This window comes from Eleutherodactylus coqui, chromosome 1, assembly GCF_035609145.1.
Source record: "Eleutherodactylus coqui strain aEleCoq1 chromosome 1, aEleCoq1.hap1, whole genome shotgun sequence".
Lineage (NCBI taxonomy): Eukaryota > Metazoa > Chordata > Amphibia > Anura > Eleutherodactylidae > Eleutherodactylus > Eleutherodactylus coqui.
Window position 1 is genome coordinate 521254613 of NC_089837.1, and position 19024 is coordinate 521273636.

The 19024-nt window shown below is 47.2% G+C and overlaps 1 protein-coding gene and 1 long non-coding RNA gene across 2 annotated transcripts in view; both read left to right on the plus strand.

Annotated features, from left to right (window-relative positions):
* GAB2 (GRB2 associated binding protein 2) overlaps nucleotides 1–19024 on the plus strand; it is a 116161-nt gene that overhangs the window by 80912 nt on the left and 16225 nt on the right. The window lies entirely within an intron of this gene.
* The window catches only part of LOC136588822 (uncharacterized), an 8477-nt gene continuing 1617 nt past the window's right edge, over nucleotides 12165–19024 (plus strand). Inside the window, exon 1 of the long non-coding RNA XR_010787634.1 lies at nucleotides 12165–12906. This is a non-coding gene — a long non-coding RNA (uncharacterized lncRNA). The remainder of the gene's footprint in view (nucleotides 12907–19024) is intronic.

Sequence of the window (19024 nt, forward strand, 5' to 3'; positions counted from 1 at the left end):
GGCCAATGAAGCAGAAAAGGTGGCTGATCAGAGAAGGCAAACTTTAGCCAATTCCCATACTGCTGTGCAAACTGAAGCCTATTCTTCGGACACCCCTTTGTTAGCAGTGACCGTCCGTCTGCTTCGGAGCTCCATACACTGTTGGGTTCATTGAATTGTATTGGACAAGTCTGGTGGCCCCCTGGTTCACTGTCATGGGCTGCTCCACTGTAGGCCATTGGTCGGCTCTCGTGCACCTTCATAGCCAACGGTCACCTCTCACATCAACGGCACGCGGTGCTCCGCATCTTCCACTTCGGTTATTCCCAATGATGGCGTTCCTGATAGGAATTTACGTCTCCATAAATTTAAGATTTGCTTCTACCTAATGGGGGTTTTGCCGCCTTCTGCAATAAAAATTGGGGACGAGGAGTGGGGGGGTAATGGGCTGAGCTAGATGGACATGTGTCCTTTTTTTCAGCCTTACCCACCATTCCTGTGATGCACTTTCACCACAGCGGCTCGTGAACCGTTCTCAAACTGCGCTGTTGGAGGAATGCCGCCACCCTTGGCCTAAAAACCAACATCTGTCCCTTTTGGAAGTCTGATAACTCTCCCCCTAGTGATATGTGAGCAGTCGGCCCGTCGCACAGTATACACCTACCCATAGCACGCCCCTTCCTTCATGGGCTACATGCTGGTGACTTTAAAAGTCGGAGGCGGTCATAGTAATGTAACCCGACTGCGTATGTTAAAAAATTGCAGACCTCGCACCGAAGTGGGGATTTCCAATTATCTGACGCTTTAGGACCTATATTGAGCGGCGGGACGGTTGTTGTATCTGCGCTCGCGGTGCGATGGTTCAGTTCTGTGACTGCTGAAGAAATGGTTGGGAATACTTCCACGGGCCGAAGTATTTGATGACTAATTAGGGGACGTGAGTTTAGGCAGACGTGTTTTTGACATTTGGACCTCTCCCTAATGCAGCACACTCAACGGTCGCCACTGAATGCACATAAATGCGTGCGAGTGGTCTTCTCATTCGAGCGAGAGGCCGCAGCACAGAGCGTCCTGACGAAGACCAAACCGGCGATAGACCGCTGCAGCGAATATTCTTTCAAAGACTGGCAGGGACTGTTCAGTCGAGGATTTATGGGTTTTCAGGAACCAATGAGAATTCAGTGGGAGGGCAAAATGTTTAAAAAAGGTGGAAGCCAATCAGTGCTCGGTGGGAGGAGCCCGCTGAGCAAGAACACGCCTCTCTGCAAAGTTGTTGGCAGTCATTGCAAGAAGATTACCTGTTTGCACCAGGTGAGGATTAATCAACCAGCGACTTTTTTTAGGTGAGCTGAAATGAAGCGACTGTTATGAAATCTCACCGGTCACCCGAGTTGTTGGCTGTTTATACAACTGTAGTTTAGGAGGGACTATTCAGATGGTGGTTGTCCCCTCTAAAGCCCCCCTAATTGCTGTCTGCCGAGCTGCGTATCTCATCCTCATCCTATCATGTGTGATATGGTGTGCTGAGCTGGTGTACCTAACTAGAAGGATGTCCCCATCTCAAGGATATGCCATATCTCCTACCTGCGGGGTCACACCTCTGGTACCTGCAGTGATCTTGAGTTGCGGCACTCGACGCCCCCAATCTAGTGTTATGCGGTGACTGCTGGTGGCGGGAATTACAGAAACAGCTGAGCGCGCTGCACTGAGTTTTGTAACTCCCATAGAAGTGAATGGTCATCACAAAAATTGCTTTACACAGTGAGCTGCGCTTTTTCTGCAGCTCCCAAGTTATGGAAAGAGCGCAACTACATTGTTTCAGTAAAGGCCCATTTACACACACAGATATCTTTCAAAAGATTGAAAAATCAACGATTGTTTTGCATAAAGTACTAATAGGCACTAATTGCTATTAGTACTTTTATTCGCTTCATTTGCATGCAAATGAGCTTCTGGGAGCTGTTACAGAACTCAGCAGGAGGTCTGAGCTCTGTAATTAGCTGTGTTTAGCTACGGGCTCCCCTTGGGGAATTCAGCACCATGGACAGCAGATACAGCTTGTGGTCCTGCTAATCAGGGCTGGACTGAGAACAGCTGTAACAATGTTATAAGCTATAATCAGCTCTCCAAGGGCAGAACACAGCGTGCGGTCCTGCTTAGCAGCTGTTCTGCTGAACCACGATTCTCAAGCAGAACTGAAAACCGTCGTTCGGCTGAACAGTGAAAGATGGGCACGTTTAGACACAAATGGGCCTTATGTTCCTATTCACACAAGTAATTTCTGAAAAAATTGTACCAAATTTGCATGGAAATAAATCAGACAGAAAATCTCAGTATTTTAATATTATATGTATAATGTGCAGAAAAGTAGCAAATACGCATGAATATTGCACAAAACACCAGCCCGATTCATACAGCGCACAATTGCAAACATTCGTGTGAAGATGCCCCAGCTCCATTCACTTCCGTGGGCGTTACGGAATTGGCGTAACCCAGCTGTGCTTGACTGTTTCCAGTCGCCTCGGACGCAGGGCGAGCGCGCCTTTAAGTTAGATGGGTTCCCACAATAATCGGATTATCCATCGTTGCACAGAAAGGCTTCCTGGGAAGAACAAGTAACCGTTGCGACTGCTGCTGGGGCATTCCGGAGGATACATTGTGCTCGGCTCCTGTATGTGCCCCCTCCTGTGCTCATTACCGCAGCGCTATCCAGTGCTTCATCTCTCCCACAATGCCCTTTGATAATCTGCGGCCTCATTACTCCACCGCTCTCTTGGCACTCTCATGCAGAACTTTGCCGTAAGCCGGACTTGGAGCGCTTCCTGCTCAGTCGAATGCAAAGAAACTTTACATGTGGAATCGCTGGCAATGTCCGTGCACCCGCTGTCTGTTACATGGCGCCCCTGACCGCCTGGCATACATGCACTCCACGTTGTGCTCTTCAGGACTAGAACTGGTCGTCGTGGCTGTATCAAGGGGCTAAATGAGTGCTGTGTTGTGCACCGCTCTGGTCTGGTCCACTTAGGGTCCAGCATTGGGCATGTGGCTGCTGAACGTTGGCTGGAAGCATTGGAGACATTAGATCCAGAAGCAGGACTAGTAGCATGCCCCCCCCCCCCTCCCCCTAGGATGATTGGACTGGAGAATGACATTGTAGCGGCAGGAAATTTGACCTTTTCCCTGCAGCCCTAGCAGTTAATGGGGCTGCTTTCTGGTGCTAGTTGGCAATTTTTTATGCTCTTAACCAGGAGGAAAGGAAGTCGGGGTGCTGCGTTAAGGCCCATTTACACGGGCCAAGATTGCTCAAAGATCGCTCAAACAACAGTTTGAGTGACAGCTTTGAGCGATCACTTTGCATAAAGAATTAAGTAGCTACTCAGCTACTAAAGAGCAATTTAGTATGCAAATGAAGCCTTAGCTGAAAGAAGTTAATAGCTGGAGGGCTCTTATCTGCACTCAGATCCCTTGTTCTCCAGCGGGAAACAATGCTATCAGCACTCCCCGTGGAGAACTACTGATAAGGCTGAACAACGATTTTTAGGTTGGACTGAATTTAACGATCAGCTAGCAGTGCACGATGGGCGTGCGTTTAGACGCGCCGATGATCGCTAAAACAATCGTTTATTTAGCAAGTAATCATTGCTATATATACTGACTGGCCCCTTTTATTAATGCACTTGAGCCTTTAACAAATGCCACTTCCCTGTATGGACATTCTCCCGGTGACCCCGGAGTGCGGCATAAAATCAGATGACAAGTTTTCTGTAGATCTGTTTCACTGTGAATCCACATTAGATTGGAATATCCAGCGATCTGTGAGACTTCCAACGTGGCCCGGTCATCGGTGCTAGACTAGTTGGGGTGAGGATATCACGGTCAACAGCATGAGATTTTCTCATGCAACGTGTGAAGAGTATACGGAGAATTGTGTGCTCGAGGCAAAACCTCCAGCGAAATAGGATCCCATGGACTGAAACCACTCCTTACCAAAAGGGGTCGGAGGAGGATGTCAGGAATCATTCTAATCAATTGGTGCTGCACAGTCACAAACACCCAAATACAACGTTGGCGCTCAAACTAACTCGTCTGAACGTACAACTCGCCGTTCCTCAGCAAGGATGGCTATAGCAGCAGACGACCAGTTCCAGCGCCATTGTGTCTAAGAGAAACAGAAAGGCGAGACTCCAGCGGGAAAAAGAGCAGAAAACTTGTATCAGTGATCAGCGGAAAAACATCTCCTGGTCGGATGGATCCAGATCTCTGTTGCTGATGGGAGGTCAGAATTTGGCACAAGCAGCATGAATCGCTGACCCCTTCCTGTCAGCTGGCCAGAACACATCAGCACCTCCATCTAATCTGCAGCAACTACAAGAAGCTTCCTGTCCGCGGGGGCCGATATTCTTGCAGGACAATTTCATCACCTGGTAATAGTTGGTTCTCTTTCTCGCTCGCACGTCCTTTCTGCGTCCTACCTGCCGCCTGCGACAGTATTGGACGTGCTCCCGCTGACCCAGACATGCCACTGACCGAGTTTCTGCTTCCAATTACTGATGATCTAGGGATGAATCAAAGGCAGGGAATGGCAGTGTATTCCTTTAAGGCGAGACGCGACGGCGGTGGGATGGGCTGCGTCCCGGAGAAATGCACAACATCATCTGCCAAAACACACATGAACTAGACTTAACAGCTGAGAGCGGTGAGCGGCCAATTAAAGCCCACACACACACTGCTCGAGACGGGCCCAAAGTGTGCGGCGTGCGAGACGTCTTCAGGCCTGGCAGCCGCGAGCTCCAGCCTCCTGACAGTGACCGGCGGCTACCCTGGGATGATGGGAACATCTTACTTGGCTGTCTTCACATTTAGACATCAATGTCCTCTCTACGGTGGAGCGTTGACCTTCAGAACAAGGCTTGATGTTCAGACGTGTCAATCAGAATGTACAGCCGGGGTGTAGGTCGCGTGAGCCTCGTGTCTGGACACTGTGTAGGCCTGTGGCTACACGGTGCCCATCGCTGCCGGCCCGGTGCCTTACTATTATGTCACACCTGACTATGTCCTACCATGTAGTGTAGGTCCCGTCGTGGGCTTCCTCCTCGTAATGGCCATCTATCTATCATCTTTAGTGTTGACCGTCTTCAAGGACCTTGTTACACGAGGCGATTATCAGCCGAACGATAGTTTTTACGAACGTTGGTTCGTACGGAAAATTTTTTATTGTAACGCGCACATTTTAAACAAGCGCCAATCAATTTGCCCACTGTCAGTGGGTGACGTCGCATTTCATTACGCCACCCGTCACGTGAGCGCTGAGGACTGCCCATTTGACAGAATTGCAGCACCTGTAGTCCGAACTAAGAAGAGTTCATATGGGCGAACGGAGCGGAGTGTGGGGGGGGGGGAAATACAGCAATAGTCGGCAGGAGTGCGTCTACAGAGCTATGTAGCCAGCACCGCTGACTGTACAACATGGCAGGTTCTATCCAAGGCGGCCATTCACACTAGATTAAACTTGCCAATTTCCACAAAAGTCAGCTGACCATCTAATGTAGTGGGGCAGCCAATTTTTTTCCCTGGTGGTAGATGCTGGCGTATAGAGGTTCTTCTGTTCCGAACATGCCCACAACAAACTTCCATAGAAGGCAATAGGTGGTGGCCACAGATCACCTCCGCCCCCTTGCTGCACTAGTAACAGAGCATGCCCACAACACTCTCTCCCATAGACGTCAATAGGTGGTGGTCACAGCTCACCTCCGTCCCCTTGCTGCACTGGTCTCGGAGCAGAGCATGCCCAGAACACTCTCCCATAGAAGTCAATAAGTCCTCTTCACTATGCATGTCCATGTGGCTGCTGTAAAGCAAATCTGAATTCTTTTAAAGAGAGTCTGTCAACAGTTCTGATATTGCAAATCTGCTGACCGCCCCATGTAGGGGTCGGAAGGGGTTTTAAAGCCGAACTACCTCTATGTTCTGTCACACAGAAAGTAACATAATCCCCAGCGCTACAAGTGCCATCAGGACTTCTCTATGTAGTACCCTCCATACCCCCCATTAACTTGATCCACCGCTTTGATTGACAGGCTTACTGCCCAATCAGAATAGTCCAATGGAGAGTGCCAAGGGCACTTCAGAGAGACGTCCCGCCCCCAAGGCACTGGGGATGAGAAGTTATTTTCTACATGCAAACTTTCCGATCTGCCTTAGAACCGCTTCTTGGCCCGACATGGAGCTGTCAGACGTCTTGCAGTATCCAGTATGGCCAGAAGGGGATCTGCTCCATAAGATGGGCTTCCATCTGGGTAAACTGTGCGCCATCCCTTTAATTACAGGACCACCATTAATGTGAATAGCTGTCCAGTAATACTACATTTTCTCTGCATTGGTTGCTGTATATGAAATATCTCACTGGCCGTGACTCCCCCGAGCATAATGAAAAGCCCGCCAGTTACAGATTCGGCTCTGCTACATCCATACAATATCTGCATATACATGGAGTAGTCGTGGTGTTTACGGATCTTCTTTCCCATCCTGACAGATGAGATAAATGGTGACTTTGTCCTTACATTTACCTCTTATAACGGACGTCCCTATAAATAACAAGATATTTACCGGCGAACAAAGCCTCCCCGGCGGAGTATTGTTTCCTGCTCCGCTGTCTTGTCAACAAGTTGACCGGATTTGGTCCATTTCCTGGGAAGATGTCTAAATAGACGCGTCTCGCAGTTGGAAATGTTTTTGGAAATCGGTGAATAGGAAGTCGTCCCCCAGACTGACAGGCACTGTGATGTCCTCGCACGTGGCGGGAGAATGGCAGGAAAGGGTTATTCTGCTGACGGGTTTTTGGCTCGGAGAGGCATTGGGAAGGGGTGAGGTGGTGATATGATTTTAAAGGAACAGTGCTGGCGGTTAAGTTGGTAAATATGGCCGCTTTCTTCCAAACACAGCGCCACCCTTGTCCATAGGGTTGTGTCTGGTACTGCAGCTCGGCCCATTCACTGTGGCCAGAATCTGCAGTTCAGCTGTTCCAGTGAACATAAACAAATGATTAGTCGCGGTTTACACGCAACGAGTTGCGAATGAGTATTTTTATGTCTGGATAAAATGAGCAACAAGCGAACAAACTTTGGCTAATCGTTAAATCGTTGGACTGTTTACACCGAACGTGATACGTAGTAATTCGCGGGCAATCAAATACATTGCTATATGCAGTCCCGCTCACATTAGCGTGTAGAAATTACCTAATATGCAAGCGCAAAAAAGGATGCTGCATGTTCTATTTTGCGACGTATTACCCGTGAGAGCACCCATTGTTTTCTAGGGGTGCTTTTTCAACACCGCCCATATGCAATTAAGTTGCCTATAATCTCCTTTGGTGGTCCCAGCGGTAACTGTGACCTCAGTGTTAATAGTGGCCCCCATAGTAGTACCAGCAGTATTAGTGCCATCCCTATTAGGCTTCGGCTCGGTAGCAGCACTAGAAGCAATTCACTCACCCAGCCTGCTGCGCCACTGCTGTAACCCCTGTGCCCTCCTACCTACATCAGTGCTGTGTACTGGCCGGCATCTGTGAGCAGGAACGCAGATGCTGGGGGGAGAGGTCAGGGGTCTCGGCAGTGGCGACCAGCTGGGTGAGTGAAATGCTTGTTGGGTTGCTGCAATTATTTTTTTATCGCCCATTAATGGTTGGTAAAAGATAATGACCAGCCTAGTGGCAGCCTGCTGCTGTCGCCCCTCTGAGGTCCACCAGACTGCCATCTGAAGCGTTGATCTCGGGTTGCCTCGTAGTAGGGTGCCCTACTCGCTGCACCGACATCTGGTCATAGTGATTCAGCACTTGGTCAGTTCGGAGTCCGGCTGCTCGCTGCCCTCTTCTTGTCCCACCTTGCTTGGCCTTTACTTGGGTGGAGCTAGTCTTAGGGTCTTCATTGAGGTAAGTCGCACTGCCCAGCTTCTGCCACTTCTGACCAGACAGCAGCTAGCCTACACACTGCCACCACGAAGAGACCCTCTACTTGCCTATTGTGACTGGCAGTCGTTTCTGGTCACACGGACACTAACTGGCGGGAACTGGACTTTATATAAGCTCCTCCCACACGCGGCTATGAGGCGTCTTCGTCTGACATCACAGGAACTCCTACTCTGGCTTCAATCCCATAATTATGGTGACCCATCCCATCGGCAATGGGGTGCAATGAGAAGTTCCTTCCCTGCGCCATATAACCGCCAACCAAAGCATTACGCTGGACTGTTACCGCCACATCGCATCACTAATGGCAAAGACTTGTCTAGACGGAACAGAACTGTAACAAACCCTCAGCTGCGAGACTTGTTAGTTCTGTACAAGGTCTCCACCTCTGAATGTGCTTGAGGGTGATACGATTCACTAGCAGCAAGCAGAGGGTTAATCCGTGTGAGACGACGGCGACATTTCATTAGATGCTTGAGTTGCTGCTTCTAATGAGAAGGAAGTTTTTTTACTTTGGCGTTTCTTTAACCCCTTAGTGACCAAGCCTGTTTACGCCTTAATGACCAGGCCAAATTTTGCAAATCTGACATGTGTCACTTTAACATGGAAAAACACCAGAAAGGTTTTGCATATCCAAGCGATTCTGACATTGTTTTTTCGCCACATGTTGTACTTCATTTAGGCGGAAAAAAAAGACCGATAGAAATTGTGTTTATTTATTAAAAGCGCCAAAATTGGGAAAATTTTGAAAAAATCGTCATTTTTTCACATTTCCAACTGCAATATCTTAAATATGTGCAAACATAATATAGAAATTTTTGCTAAGATTTATATTTCCACCCGTTTACTTTATTTTGGGCGCACATTGGAAAAACTTTTGTTTTTTTTTTAACTATTTAGGAGACGTACAAATTTAACATTACTTTTTAGCATTTTGAGGAACACTTTGTTTTCCTATACCAAGCCGAGATTGGAAAGGCTCATGAGTGTCAGAATAATAGATACCCCCCCCAAATGACCTCATTTTAAAAACTACACCCCTTAATATATTCACTGAGGGGTGTCATGAGTATTTTGACCCCACAGTTTTTTTTCAGGAATTAATTCAATTTAGAGGAGAAAAAGTAAAATTTCATATTTTTGCAAATCTGTCATTTTAAAGACATATTTTTTTCCTATAGTTTACATGAAAATCAGGATTTACACCCCAAAATGGATACCCCTATTTCTCCCGTGTTCAGAAATATACCCATTGTGGCCCTATTGTTATATCTGAGTCCACAACGGGGCCCAAAATGAAAGGAGTAGTCAGTGTCTTTCAAAACAGAAATTTTGCTTGAAGTCCTTTTAGGCCCCATAGCACACATGTAGAGTTCTTGAGCGCCCAAAACCATAGAAAACCCCCACAAATGACCCCATTTTGAAAACTAGACCCCTTAAGGAATTTATCTAGGGGTGTACTGCATATTTTGACCCCACAGTTTTTGAATGAATTCAAACCAAGCAAAAGGAAAAAATTGTGATTTTCGTTTTTTCGGCAATTCTGTAATTTTAAAAACAGCTTTTTTTGTACAGCACACATATGAAGGAAGACTTGCACCCAAAAATGGATACCCCTGTTTGTCCCGTGTTCAGAGACATACCCATTGTGGCCCTAATCTTATGTCTGGATACACAACGGAGCCCAAAATGAAAGGAGCGACCAGTGGCTTTCGGAACACAAATTTTGCTTGAAGTCCTTTTAGGCCCCATTGCCCACTTGTAGAGTTCTTGAGCGCCCAAAACCATAGAGAACCCCCACAAATGACCCCATTTTGAAAACTAGACTCCTTAACGAATTTATCTAGGGGTGTACTGCGTATTTTGACCCCACAGTTTTTGAATAAATTCAAGCAAAGCAAAAGGAAAAAATTTGGATTTTTGTTTTTTTGGCAATTCTGTCATTTTAAAAACAGCTTTTTTTGTACAGCACACATATGAAGGAAGACTTACACCCCAAAATGGATACCCCTGTTTGTACTGTTTTCAGAAATATACCCATTGTAGCCCTAATCTTATGTCTGCATGCACAACGGGGCCCAAAATAAAAGGAGTAATCGGTGGCTTTCAGAACATAGATTTTGCTTGAAGTCCTTTTAGGCCCCATTGCCCACTTGTAGAGTTCTTGAGCGCCCAAAACCATATAGAACCCCCACAAATGACCCCATTTTGAAAACTAGACCCCTTAACGAATTTATCTAGGGATGTACTGCATATTTTGACCCCACAGTTTTTGAATAAATTCAAGCAAAGCAAAAGGAAAAAAATAGGATTTTCATTTTTTGGGCTATTGTGTCAATTTAAAAACAGTTTTTTTTGTACAGCACACATATAAATGAAGGCTTTCACCCCAAAATGGATACCCCTGTTTGTCCCGTGTTCAGAAACATACCCATTGTGGCCCTAATAGACTTACAGGACCCATGGCTAGGCCTACAATGAAAGGAATACCCGTTGGATTTCAGGGTACCACTGAATAAATTTCAGGCCCCATTGCCCACTTATAGAGCCATTGAGCGGCCAAAACTATAAAGAACCCCCTCAAATGACCCCATTTTGAAAACTAGACCCCTTAACGAATTCATCTAGGGGTGTACTGCGTATTTTGACCCCACAGTATTTGAATGAATCTAAGCAAAGCAGAAGGAAAAAGTTACGATTTTCAATTTTTTTGGCAATTTTTTCAATTTAAAAACAGTTTTTTTGTACAGTGCACATAGGAATGAAGACGTTCACCCCAAAATGGATACCCCCGTTTGTCCCGAGTTCAGAAACATACCCATTGTGGCCCTAATCTACTTACAGAACGCATGGCAAGGCCTATAAAGGACGGAACACCTGTTGGATTTTAGGGCACAACTGAATAAATTCCAGGCCCCATTGCTTATTTGTACAGAATAAAGATTGACTCCCTAAAAATTCCCCCCCTCCCCCACACACTCCGCGCCCTTTTTGGCGTTCGCAAATCTTAGATAAAAGTAAAAATGTGAACTGTGTAGTATTTCCGAAGACAGGGGTAATTACGGAGGCTGGTTGGAATGGGCCCATGGGGCAATAAAACCGGGTATCCCCCCCCCCCCCTCCTCTCATGCTTTTTGGGGGTATTTCATGACCTCAGTGGCGGGTATGGGGTGTAAAAAGTGGCGTTCCGTGAGTCTCCGTAAGCTTGATGAGGTGCGGCGGTCTCACACAGAAGGCGCTCAACAAGGTGCTCCTGGAACTGCAGGAAGGCGAACGTTCCCGGGGCTTCTTGTAAAATACGTATCACAGGTAGCGGTCTGAATAACGCCGGGCTCACGCGGGTGCAGGCAGAATCCGCTTGCGGAGGCCCACAGCGGATCCCATCTGTGAGCCCGGCTGTGACCCTGCGTACGGCTGCGTAATGTACTGCGCATAACTGCCTACTCACACAGGCGGTCATGCACAGTACACCTTTGTTTGTATTTCCCGCACCATCGCTTAGCGATGACGCGGGTACAGGCAGCCCGTACACAATGTAGTTGCGTATGGGCTGCGGGTATATCCGCGACCATGGAGCACAATGGGCTCTATGTTGCGGATATCCGCGGTAAAATAGAACCTGCTGCGTTCTCTTTTCTGCGAGTGGATTACGCAATTCCGACCCGCTAATGTGAGCGGAATTGTGTAATCCAATGCGATTGATCTGCGTATTACCGTGGATCAGAAGCATGCAGAATCCGTAATTCCTATCCGGTCATGTGAGACCGGCCTAAGGTAGATCGCTACCTTTTTATCACGTGATCGGGGACCGCTCAACGAGGCCACCCGTCACTGCTCCAGGCTCTCTGTGACCGTTGGTCGCTGGGAGCAAGGAGATTTTAAATTTCCTGGGCTCCCCGACTGCTGCGCATGTGTCCGGCTTTTTGCCGGCAATCGCATGTGCAGAATTCGGGAAGGTCCACGGAGGAAGATCGCGTCGGGATTCAAATACGCAGGCCTCCGGTAAAAAGTTTCATCTCCTCTCACCGATCGCATCAGTGAGGGGAGATGAAACTTCTAATTTTTTTTTTTACTTTTACGTGATCGCCATTATTGGATAATGGCGAACACGTGACCAGGAACCGCTCACCGCGGACCCCCATTAAATCTCCATGCTCTTGGCTACGTTTTGTAGCCAGGAGCAGGGAGAATTTAAATTATCCTGGCAATCCACAGCTTTTGCGCATGCGCCCGCCATTTTGGCGACGGGCGCGTGTGCAAAAGCTGTGGTAAGGTCCGCGGATAAATCTGGGGGCCTTAGGTACGTACTTTCATCCTCCCTCACGGATATGATCCATGAGGGGAGATGAAACGTACGCTTTTTAAACTTTTCAAAACTTTTTTTTACTTTTTTTTTTTTTAACTTTTTTACACTTTTTTTTCACTCTACATGATCACTGTCATCCATTGGATGACAGTGATCATGTCCCCGGTATAATCTCTGCTCCTAGCTACACATGGCAGCCAGGAGCAGAGGAATTTTAAATTCCCCGGGGCTCGAGCCCGTCTGTGCACGCGCCCGATGTCAATCATCGGGCGCGCATGCGCAGACGGGGATTCGGGTCCCGGGACATCGGGACACCGCTGAGGACTGGGGGTGAGTATTTTCACCTCCCCTCATGGATCCGATCCATGAGGGGAGGTGAAACTGACTTTTTTAAAACTTTTTTTTTACTTTTTCGCGATCGCCGCTAACCATTGGATAACGGCGATCGCGGTACCGGGGACCGCTCACCGCAGTCCCCGCTGACATCTCCTGCCTCCCGGCTACCTACAGGAGCCGGGAGCCAGGAGATTTTAAATCTCCCGCGCCGCCGGGCCTTCTGCGCATGCGGCTGACGTAATGCCGCCTGGCGCGCATGCGCAGAAGACCGGCTTCGGGCCCCGGAGCGGCAGGAGAGCGGGGAGCAGCGTGCTGGACCTGGGTGAGTAATTTCAGCTGCTCCGATGGATCCGATCCATCGGAGCAGCTGAATCTTTAACTTTTGTGTACTTTTGTTTACTTTTTTTGCGATCGGCGCTATCCATTGCATAGCGCCGATCGCAATGCCGGGGGGGTGCCCGAACAGCCCGGGATGACAGCTCCATGCTGTCAGCTACCTGCGGACACCGACAGCATGGAGCTGTCACGTCCACAGCCCGAGGGGCACTATTCTCTGCAGGAAGCATGTTTTTACGTCCTCAGAGAATAGAGCCCACTTCGGGAGGACGTAAAAACACTATGGGCTGGTCGTTAAGGGGTTAAGTGGGCGGACAGATTAGCCGCACAATCTCGCCTTTTCACACCCCTATCTCCAGAGCCCTGAACGTACGGAGGAAATGAATGTTCTAATCCGCAGGGTTCGCAGGACGCGGCGCGTGTGGGAGTGGGAATGGGGGAGAAATTGCTTTTTCTTGTGAGGTTACTTGTCGTCTAATCTTCAGTTCTGGGAAGGAGTTCTAGTAGAAAGTATTGTATAACGTGCGCTGGATATATAGTGTATATAGCGCTACGACCACTAATGGGGAAACGTCACAATCCAACGCTGGGTTCAGGCCGCCATTTTCCTCTGGAGCTTGTGGCCCATAGGACTGGGAGTTAAGAGTATTTTCCAGTGATGCATATGACAACATATTGGTAGGCGATGACATCACTGATGTCTGACCAATTAATAGAATCAAGCTTTCCCTGTAAGGCGTCCCTTTAAGGCACCTCCACCATCCTAGTGGGATTCCATCACTTGCAAACGCCCTTTCTTAAAGAGGTTGTCCAGTTTAGTAAAACTATTTTAATACTCTCTATTGGGGAATTCTCCGCTGTAGGAGTAGTCCCATCTCAGCATTTCGTGGCTGCGATGAGAAGCCCACAGATGTATAATGCTCCTGTCTTGATGGTTTCCGTAAAACCGGGTGAGGTGGTCAGAAAACGGCCGCAGGTTTCTCATCTTAACCATGGGTTAGGAAGGGTATCCTTTCTCCTTAAGGAGAGCACCTAGAAGGTGTGAGATTTATATGACCACCCATAATCCTCTGGGAAATATGCAAATGGCAGGAGGGAAGAATTCACTTACAGCACCACCAGGAACGATCGGGCTTCTGCGCCTGACAGCTTGTTGTAAAAGGACCCTTCTCTATGAAATGCTTAGCTAGGAATACCCCTTTAATACATGGGATCCTCGTCTCCTGAACATAGTCCAGGGAGGTTATAAAGAGCGTCTCTGGAGGACCCAGTCTTTCCTGTATAAGGACCCGTCTGCACTGTCTCTTACAGCATTCATTTTAACACACGGACTTCGGAAGTGTGTTCCAGCCTGACTGTGGGTTTCCAGACCTGAACTCCGAGTATCATCCGTGTGTATGCTGCTCAGAGTTTGGGTCCAAAGACCCGCGGTCAAGCCAGGACATGCTTCTGAAGACCATACCTTAAATGGATGCTGCAAAAGACTTTGTGGACGGGCCCTTACACAGACAGCCCGGTAATGTGGATAGTAATACTTCATGTTCCCTGTGGGAGCGCTGTGGGGAAATGGAACACTTACTTCCCAGATTCCACACAGATTATGGCTGATCACCAGGTGTCCCAGCAGAAGGACACTTTGGTCAGTTTATTATCAAGGACCATTCTAATAAGTAGGAATTGACCAAAATCGCAGCTTGCTCTATTCTTGTGCGAATTCCACACAGATGGCTTCCATTTGGAGTCAGTGGAAGCCGCCTGACCCGCGACCCTTCCGCAACTATCTTCAATTTTAATGAGACCCCAGCCTGCAATTACCAGTATCGGTTACTATTGGGATCAGAGCGAACTGCTTCCCCTCCGTGCCCCAATGTGTTATGGTGCTGACAGCGGCACCCAATCAGATGATTGACCAGGGTCCCATATGATGGACTTCAGCCAGTCCACTATTGATGGCCTATTCTGAGGATATGTCCTCAAACGTATTGGCCCACAAAACCCTTTAAGGATACAACCTCCATGTAAATGTTGCCTGTGGACTTATTAGAACAAGGTTAAATGGTCACTAACTTTTCAAAGCACTTGTGCTTCCATGATGGCGAGCAGAAGTAGAAGATGCTTTATGTACCTAACGGGATGTTTTTGTGCTGAAAAAGCCCTCTAATACACTGGCCACTAGGGGGTTCCCTTCTTTCCAGCTTGTTGTCTGCTATCAGGTGTCACTATCTGTTGTTACAGAAGAGGGATAATGGCAAAACAGGAAGTAGGGGATGGGGGAAATGAGTCATCCTGCTCATTGAAGTCTATGAGAGCAGGGCGGAGAGAATAGAAGGACTAAGGCCCGCTGCATACGGGCGAGACGGATTCTGTGTGTGGGATCCCACAGCGGAATCAGGTTGTGACCCTGTGTACCTGCATCATCTGTAATGTGGATGACCGCAGCAGTTCGCCGGCAGTCATGCACAACACATATTTGCTAGGCAATGACTTGGGTATCCGCGGCCTATATGCAATGTTAATTACATATGGGCTGCAGGTTGGACGGCCTCCATTAATTTCAATGGAGGCTGTCTGCAACAAACTAGAGCACGCTGCGATTTGTTTTTCCTCCGTTCTAAGAATATACAACATGTATCTGCGATTGTGAGAGCGAAGAAGTGAATTTACATGCTTCACAATGCCCATGATTTGCTGCGGATCCTCCGCACGGACGCCGACTGCGGACTCCAAGTCTGGTCGCGTGAAGCCAGCCTAACACAGATTCTATCTGCAGCTAATAGTAAATCACTGTTTACTGTTTTGGGCCACTAAAATCACATTTCCACTGCTCAGTACTGCTGTATAATGTTTTCAATGATGTGTCCTTCTGTGTGTATAGACGATTAGAGACCAGAATGTGCATAGAAGCTCCTCCTAGCAGCCCTGAAAGGATGAAGAAATGGCTATATACCCCGCAGAGGGGAAAATGCAGGATAGAAGTATTACGGTATACAGTGTTATTCCTCACCTCACACAGCTTACTAGGAAGAGTTATCTGAAAAGTTAGTTAAAACTGTAAAGCAACTTTTAGGCATAAGTAAATAAGACTTAAAGGGCTTTTCTACTAATGACCTTAGAAGTAAACTATTGATGCCCTATCCTTAGGATGGGGTCATCCATAATACAAGGGGGAGTCAAAAATGATCTGCACCCTGGTTGTAGAATTTTATTTCAATCAACTTTCAGAAAAGACCATTACAATACTTCTTTAGAACCTCCCTGCTCTTCAGTACACTTTGTCCATCTGTCATCGATTGTTCACAACTGGACAAACCCTTTAATGCCTGTATTATCAAAATTTCTACACTTCTATCCACGGTCAGTAAACGGTATTTGCAAGATCTCTAAACCCCCCCTGTTTATATCGACGGGCGGAAACCTCACAGCTCTTTGCTACAATTGTATCCAGTCTGCACAGTCCTCTGTTGGCGATCCAGCCTGAGCTCAGGACTGATACAATGTAACAAACAGGATAGGGAAGAGATTAGTGCGGATACAATTGTAACAAACCCTCCACTGTGAGAATTACAGGGTCTGTTATAATGGGGTGCCTCTTGACCAGAGCGCCCCCATGGCAGCCATCGTGCCACTGAAGTGGCATTGTTGATGCCCGCATTGGTTGTCCCCATTTTTCGATAGTCTTTTTTTCATGTCGTTGCGTTTTCTTGAAATCAACGTTCTGTAAGGTAGAAGGTTCTTATATGTACATTTGGAAGTGCAATTAATGGCTTACGCTCATCGCAGCGAGGGCGTCGCTCTCTAATAATAACCAGATTCCAGGCTGGAAAAAAAATTTGCACTTACTTGGGGGGAAACTGCAACAATTGTGACGATTCCAGCTGAATCACATTTTTAATTTTATTAAATTAATGTTTTGTAACAAAGACTCTGAGAAGACGTCTCGTAAGCCCCCCTCCCCCCCTCTAATAAGGATCCTGCTGCGAGTCATTATTCATATATAGTTAGAATAAACAGACACAAATATGAATCCGCTCCACACGTCTCCTTCACTTCTTATTGTCTACACAAGGACAATTGTGATTTCTCAGGAGGAGGCAGTGCAGATGGGGTCATCGGAAGGAGGGGGTGGGGGTGGGGGGGTAGCTGTAGGGGGGGCAGAGGCAACGGTCACTGTGGATAACATTATGACCCTTTTACACGGACCGAGAATCTCACAAGCTGCTGATGTCATCACCAGCTCGTCCACACTTGGGCAGCATGTTTAGATGGCAGGATGCTCATTGATTCTTATATCATTTACTGTTTCACATTTCTATGTTCAACACTTAACAATCCGTGTTTAAACGGCATGATAAGTGCCTGAGTGTATTGTGCTTGGTTCTGGTGCTGTATTTATGTACCCATGTTGGTTTTGGGACTGCGTTGTTGCACCGAGCTTATATATATATCTATAAACAGAAGCCATGGCACTGCTCTGGTTCCATCATGTGATGTGGCCAAACAGCGCCAGCTGGACCTCATCAGGATTAGAGATTTTTCAGTTTTTTGTTTTTTTTTCTTTTTTAATATTTGCTTTTTTCTTCCTGCTTTCAAAAAATCATAACGACTTTTTTAATTTTATGTAGTCCATTTTAGCTATATCTTTTTTTTAATTTTCTAATTTTTTTGTCCCCTAAGTGGAATTGAACTTGTGGTGGTTTGATAGCTTATACAATATACTGCTGTACTTCAGTATTGCAGTGTATTGTAGTTCTGCAGGCATTTTATTAGACCCTGCCACAGACAGAGCTTAATAGGCAGAAATACATGACAGCCCTCACAAGACACCCGGGGCTGCCGTGACACTCTAACAACATGCTGAGACTTCAATGTTGGCGGCTGTTGGAGAGCAAGGGGGCCAGGGACTCACCGCATATCAGTGCAGCAGGCCTAACGTGGCCTAGCTGGCTTCACTCCCATTGAAATCAATGGGACTTGAATCAGCTATTACACTTGTAGCACTTCTGCCTCTTACATCGGTGACAGCTGTAGCAGTGTACTAGTAGCTTCAGCGTGCCTGGAAACCCCTTTAAGGGTGACTATCCACTACAGTTTTTTTTTTTCACTGCGAAATTCGCAGCGTTTTTTTTTTCTGCAGGGGTCTATGGGCCTTGTGATGTTAAAATTGCAGCTGCGCAAAATAGCAATTTACCATGAAATCGCGATTTTGCACGGTCACGATTTTAACATTACAAGTCCCATAGACCCCTGCAGAAAAAAAAAAACGCTTCGAATTTCGCAGTGAAAAAACTGTAGTGGGTAGTCACCCTAAATTAGAAAAAAAAAGCTCTATTGGCCTGATTATTTTGATTACTTGCCCTCCAACCAAGGACAGCCAACCCATTCCCATTGCAGTGGCCAGGCTTGATACTGAAAGTCCATATTACATTGAAATGAATGAGAACTTCACCTGCAATACCAAGCCTGACCACTACAGTAAGAATGGAGCTGTTTGCTTCCTGCACAAATCAGCTCATTATATGAACACACCGATCCAGCAAACAGGTGATCGGCAGGGGTCCCAAGTGGTAGACGCCAGCCAATCTATTATATTGATATCCTATCCTCAGGCAGACCATTAGTAGTTTAAAGGCATTAAAATGAATGGTCACTCTGACTGTAATACCAGGACTGGCCACTATAGTGATAAAGGAACTGTCTGCTTTCTGAAGAAATCTGCTTTGTGCACGAGTGTACCAGATCAAAGGCTGGTGCACATTCTCCGAGCTACTATTGCGGATACACCATCGTAATTTACAACTGGACAACCTCTTTAATTTAGTCTCCCAATATCCCTTTAAGGAGGGCCGGTCAAAGTGTAAAGTCAGTGGGACTGGCTACTTGGCTTTGCAACCACAGATCTGCTAACTCTATTCACTGTTTTTGTTTTTTTCCCCATACCCTCCTCTTTGTCCACATGCACTCTTCTTACGTCCGGCTCCTGGCACAGTCAGTGTGTCAAGTGGGCAGCCCCTCCGCTCACAGTCCTTACAGGCTGATGTTACCCATTGGCAGGAAGCAGTGGGGATCATCCACTTGGTACATTGACAGTGCAGGGAGCTGGACCT